Genomic DNA, 7,103 nt, shown 5'->3' with positions numbered 1-7,103 from the left:
AACATGCATTCTTATCCATTCCTGAACCAGAAACAAGTCTACATATATATAGGGGAAATATGTCAGTTAAGTTTTCGTTTAAAATTATTTGAGGAAACTTTACCTTTTTTGTCTCAATTTGATTCTTCTAACCAAATGTGGTCGGATTTTGACTCTTTAGAGGGTAAAATGATTAATAAATTTAATTTTATTACTTTAGTCTCTTGTGCTCATAAAATTATTAAATTAATCATTTTTCACATGGAAAAAATAACTTTTTCAGATTTTATATGTGATATGTTGTAATTATCTTATGTGAATAATGAAAACTTTCAACTCTTGTGAACATAATAATAATATATTGCTTAACTTAAAATAAATAATATCTTCTTTTTAGTAGTTCAAAAAAATCAATTTTGAATAAATTTTATAAAATTTATCTAATATGAAATGTAATAAAAAAAATCTAAATCAGTAATTTTTTATTTCAAAAGTTAAACCTTAACTATATATATTAAATGTTTGGATTTTTGAACAAAAAGTTGGTAGTTTATGCTTTTTAACTAGATTCATTGGTGGATTTACATTATGTAAAATTCATTTTAAGAGGTTTTCTAAATATAGAGTCCCATTTTATAGAAAAAGTTCTATAAAAACTTGTTTAAATGAATTTTTAATATATTTAAAAACCACCAAATAATTTAATTAAAAAGTATATTCCACCAATTTTTTCTTCAAAATCATAGCTGTTAATATTTAATTATATTGTTAAGATTTAATTTTATTAGACATATCTTTAACTCCTAAAATTAAAGAACTAACTTAGATTTCTTTTATTATATTCTTAGATTAGATAAGTTTTATAAATTTATGTATAATTTTGATATATTTTGTCATATTTCAAATGAAAAAGAAAGAGACTGTTTTATTTTAAGTTAAGCAATATGTTAATATTATGTTCAAAAGAGTTCAAAGTTTTCTTTTTCATACAAGATAATTACATCATACCATATAAAAAAAATAGTTTTCTTTCTAAAAAATGACTAATTGATAATTTTACAAACTTAAGGGATTAAAGTGATAAAATAAAATTTAAATTGATCATTTTACCTCTAAAAAGTGAAACTCCGGCCATATATTTGTCGGAAACTAATCAAAGGGACCAAACTGCGACAAAAATTAAAGTTTCAAAATGCTAAAGTCAATAAATAAACTTGAAAAACTAAAAGAATATAAATAAAACTTAATTTAGGGACTTAATATAGCATTTACCCATTTTATTTATTCGCATAGAAGTGAAAGAGTTAAATTACTTATTAATTATATTATTGTAAGAGAAACTAATTTTTTAGTGCAAATATATAGTAACACATATACAAATTATAGACAACAAAATGTGCTTTAACATTTGAGGTAGGGTCCCCCCAAAAAAAAAGAAAAAAAAACTTTTTCTTATTATGAATTGGGTAAATTATATTTTGTCATTCGAATTATGTCCATTTTTACACTTTGACTTCTAAATTTTTTTTGCATCAACTTACCATCTCAATTTTTTACTAAATTTGAACTTCTATCAATTAAATTTAATGTTATAATAATATATATAAGTATGTGTGTAGGACTTATGATGTTGAGACAATTTAAGCTGGCATTTGAGAATGGTCTTACTGCATTTAGAGAATGGACTACGTCTCAACATGCATATATGGACGGTGAGAAAATTAAGTGTCCGTGGTGGAACTGAAAAAATGAAGTTTTCAAAACACCGAATGAGGTAAATTTTGACTTGTATATGAAAGGTTTTATGCTGAAATATTATAATTGGACTTCCTATGGCGAGAAGAGGGTACAAGAGTACTTTAAGGTCGTTTGCGCCCCCTTTGTAGGAGGAGCAAACTCTCGCTGTTTATGAGGAGGAGGGTACTAATCCGCACTAGGGTGATGTGGTGCAGATGTATTTTGATGCCGTCGGTCGGCTTTCTAGTCTAATTATAACTAGGAGGATGCGTCTGATGATAGTACGAGATCTTGTCCTACTAATGTCGGGCCTAATTCATATTACGGTGGGGGCCCTTATGATTATATATCTGGGCCGTCTGATCATTTTTACGATGTAGTGCATGCTGCCACCCAGCCATTGTGGAACGGTTGCACCCAATCTCAATTAGCAACGGTTGCTGGTTTGGTGACTATCAAGGCCAAGGGAAATTTTTCTGAGCGAATATATGATCAAATATCCCAATGGGCTAATAATATTTGCCCCATAATCATACCCTGCCCCTCAATTACTATAGTACGAAGAAGTTGATAAGAGATTTAGATTTATCTGTTGAGAAGATTGATGCGTGTAAGAATGATTGCATGTTGTACTTGAAGGACGATATTGATTTGGATTATTGCAAATTTTGTGGAGCAGCTAGGTACAAGCTGACCAGGGAGCAAAATCCTAACTACAAGAAGACACCTTATGCCATTCTTAAGTACTTTCCACTTATCCCTTGTCTGCAGAGGTTGTATGCTTTAGAAGCGACTGTCAAGCACATGACGTGATATGCCAACCATCAGACAAAGTAGGTATCCATGTGCCATCTGTCTGATGCAGAGGCGTGAAGGCATTTCAACCGAACATATCCTATTTTTGCAGGCTGCAAGAGCCCCATAGTGTTAGATTTGGATTTGTGCACGGATGGGTTTGCACCGCACGGGTAGTACGGTTGTACCTATTCATGTTAGCCCGTTATACTTACACCGTATAATCTCTCACTAGAAATATGCATGAGTTCTGAGTATATGTTCCTAACGATGGTGATCCCTAGCCCTCCAATTCGAAACGACTCATCAATGTTTACATTGAACTGCTGATCAAGAAGTTGCAGAATTTGTGGCATGCGTGTACACTGACGCACAACAATGCAAAAAACAAGACATTCATGATGCGCGCCACATTGATGTAGATCGTGAACAACCTACCCATTTACAGGATGGTGTCTGGATGGAGTACTGCTGGTGCTATGGGATGTCCAGTTTGTATGGATGACACACATGCATTCCATTTGTAGAACGGTAGAAGGCGTGCTATTTTGATTGCCACATACTAATTTGATAATTTTACAAATGTAAGGGACTAAAGTGATCACTCCAAAAAGTGAAACTCCAGCCATATTTTCACCAGAAATAGTAAGAGGAACCAAACTGAGACAAAAAATAAAATTTAGAAATGCTAAAATCAATAAATGAACTTGAGAAACTAAAGTAATTTTAAACAAAAACCTAAGTACCAAATATAGTGTTTACCCATTTTATTTATTTGCATAGAAGTTAAAGAGTTAAGTTACTTATTAATTATATTATTGTAAGAAACACTCGTGTTTTAGTGCACACATGTATTGTAACACATATACAAATTATAGAAAACAAAATGTGCTTTAACATTTGAAGTAGGTCCCCCCCCCAAAAAAAAAAAATTCTTATTATAAATTGGCTAAATTATATTTTGTGATTCAAACTATATTCATTTTTACACTTTGACGTCTAAACTTTTTTTCCGTCAACTTGTCATCACAACTTTACTAAATTTGCACTTTGCCATATATGAGGGTCTTTTTGTTGAATATTTTGCTAAAAAAATATCATATGCTGTGCATATGTGGAAAATATCATATCACATAACCCTTAAATATCACATGTGCACTGCACAAGATATTTTTTGATAAAAAAAACTTGATTGAAAAATAGTTATAAGTAGCAAAGTGCAAAATTTAGTAAAGTTGATATAGTAAATTGACACAAAAAAAAATATTTAAATACCAAAGTGTAAAAATGATCATAGCTTAGATGATAAAATATAATTAACCCTTATAAATTTGAGGTACTTAGGGAAAAAAATATATCTTTTTTCAGTAAAGGTAAATTTTTTTGGATAAAGATAAATAATCGCAAGTTCAACAATTAGCCACCCATGACCCAACTAGTTAAGTCTATTGCCCCCACTTGAGTTACAGGCCCACATGACCAAGCATTGTAAAAAAAAAAAAAAAAAAAAAAAAAAAAGAAATTGTATATCTTGTTGTATATATATATTCTTGCAAAACATAAAACATTGACTAGATTTCATTTTACAGAGTACATATTATTGTTTAAATGAAATTGTTGATAATCTTCAAAATAAGTCATTTTATGGTAAGATTCATCCAAAAAATGTGTAGTATCAATTTTTAAGAGTAAATATAATGTAAGCTTAAAGAATGCAATAAGGCTAGAAACCAATACAAGGTTCTTATACAAATTATAATATTTAAACAATATAAAACTTGTACAATATAATCTTAGATCTCAATATTAGATATTTTTACTATTTATAAATACATTCAGTGTTAAAAATATTATATTTTACGATCTAAATTATGTTTGTTTTTACACTTTATCTTCTTCTTTTCTTTTTTTTTTTAATAATTTACCTTCTCAACTTTGTGAAATTTGTACTTTGCCATATATATGACTTTTTTCTGGTCGATTTTTTCTATCTAGAAAATATAGTGATGTTTTTCGGACATGTGCACTGTATATAATATTTTTTCGATAATAAAATCGATCGAACCAAGGATGTATGCATGAAGAGAGAAAGTTGACTGGGTGGCTGTATGCAAAACCAAGGCTCGAAGAATAATTGATGACTCTCGATGGACCGAAGTCACATTTTAGCTAAAGGAAGCCATACATACTTAGTAAGTTGTTACAGACAATCAAACGTATGATATGCATGATCCAAATAGTATAACATTAGTCGTTGATTATTCTGTGGCATATCAACATGGAGCAGGTACATCTCGCTCGGCAATTGGTGAATCTGATGATGAAGATAGCTTTGATGAGGATTATGAGATTGAAGAAGACAATAATTATGATTGAATGTTTATTGTTTCTGTAGCGAAACATTTGAAGTTTATTCATTCTATATGAAATATAAATTTTTCAATAAATTAAACAATCTTGGGACGGTTTTATGTGGCACAAATCGTCCCAACACCACAGTTCCAAATAGGAACGGTCTATATGAAAATATACCGTGTCTAAAAACCATCCCATAGTATACGGAAATAATGTGAAATATCAACTAGGAATGATTTTCTATATTCTAACCGTTCTAGAAAATGTTCCACCCTACACCAAAAGAAAAAGAGGAAAATTCAAAAAATTGGAGCGGTTTTCTAATTTGGCAGTTCTAAAATGAGTTCCATAATAATTTAATTTGGCGCCAGCTGAAAAAAGGGGAAAAATTTACAATTAACGATCATAAATTTAAAAACTATTCCTAATTTTAAGATCGTTAATAACCATGCCAAAATGTAAAAATATTGTTCCTAAATCTAACAAGAAATGTCTAGTACATGTTTTGGTTATGATATCTTAATATCCGCGTGCCTAATTAGTTCCAAATTTAAAAGAATATAACATTCTATAATATGTGAATATATCTAACAGTCTGATTGAAAATCACATGGCCTGATTAACAGTTGCACCGTTTTGAACCTCGCTTATTATAAGCTAGATATGAAATTCAGTATCCGTATGACAAAAATATTTAAAATTTCACCAAATGTAGTCTTTTGTCTATTTAATCATATCTAACGGTTTGTTCAAAATGTAACGGTCTAATAAGGCGATGCAGTACAACAGTATAAGATGCTAGTTTTATCTATGTAATACTAACAAATTTGAATATATAAATATACTAATGTAGTGAACATATATCAATCTCATGAAAAATATTTTATTTTTTCAGTGGTCTTAATCAATTTATTGTATATTTTTATTTGTTCATTAACGTATCCAGTACGGATTTTATTTAATTTTTATTTAGTTTTTTAAAAAATGAATATGTATTTGGAACTCAATTAGGAATAGTCTTTTACCAATAGGAACGGTTTATTAAATACTGATGTTTACACAATGTCATTTTTGTTTGCATTATTTAGGAACGGATATGGGAGCTGAATAGCTCATAATATGTTTGTTTGTTTTACAAGAGACGTTTCAAAAGCTGGTGGAGAATCATCAGCCTCAGGCCACGGCCGATTACCATGATAACCCAGCTGAATCGGAGGCCTCGGTGGTGATGACCGAGCAGCAGCTGTGGCTGGCAGCAGTTGAGGACAATAATAAGGATCGTGTATTCGACCTTGATTTTTAGGCCCACGTCTCCAGCCAGACCTACACGTCGCCATCGCCGCCACCACAGCATAGAGGATCAGATGGTCCGGTTGGAGATAGTGATGATCGACATGATGGCCTTGATGAAGTCCATGCAGGACAACGCCTCGACTAACGGACCTTCACAATCGACTGCCTCCACTAATGCCCCAGCACAGCCTCCGATAGGACCCCTCCCCTAACGACGATGATATGAACGTTGCTGATAAGGGGAGTTTAGATTAGGTTGTTTTTTTTTAAATATTTGTAATTGAATAATTTTTATATTAAAATAATATTTTTCTATAAGTATCCATGTTTCGTAATGTTCATTACATTCCATTATTTAATATTTAATTAATTAATTAAACTAATACACATAATTAAATTTAACAATTAATTATAAATATAAATTATTATTTAATAATAAATATTTTAAAGAATATTTAATTTAAGAATGGTTTAGGGACCTGTTAAAGAACTGTTACAATTTTCAAAAATAAACCGTTCCAAACATAATTACTAAAATAATTCTAAAAATGTATTCTTAAATAAGGACAAAACCCTTCCTAGGTATATTTCAATTCAGATTAATGCATATTCAACAATCAGTTCCAAACAATAATCCTACAACAACAACACTGTATTCCAAATAAATGATAAACTGTTACTAAGGATATTCTAAAGCAGAAGCAATCTTTAATTCCAAAGACCGTTCCCAAATATATCACCTACATACACAATAACCGTTCCAAATTTATTTAAAACGTATTCCAACAACCATTTTAATATTATTATAATTTTTTTTAAACAACAATTCCAAAAGCTATAAATTGTGTTTTAAGTAAAGAAATCATATTTTTATATTGAAATACCCAATTAGGAACAGTTATACTGCATATGGTACAAATATCGTTCCACACTTGATCTATGCT

Source organism: Sesamum indicum, linkage group LG8 (assembly GCF_000512975.1).
Source record: "Sesamum indicum cultivar Zhongzhi No. 13 linkage group LG8, S_indicum_v1.0, whole genome shotgun sequence".
NCBI classification, from domain to species: domain Eukaryota; kingdom Viridiplantae; phylum Streptophyta; class Magnoliopsida; order Lamiales; family Pedaliaceae; genus Sesamum; species Sesamum indicum.
Note: the sequence above shows the minus strand (reverse complement) of the source record.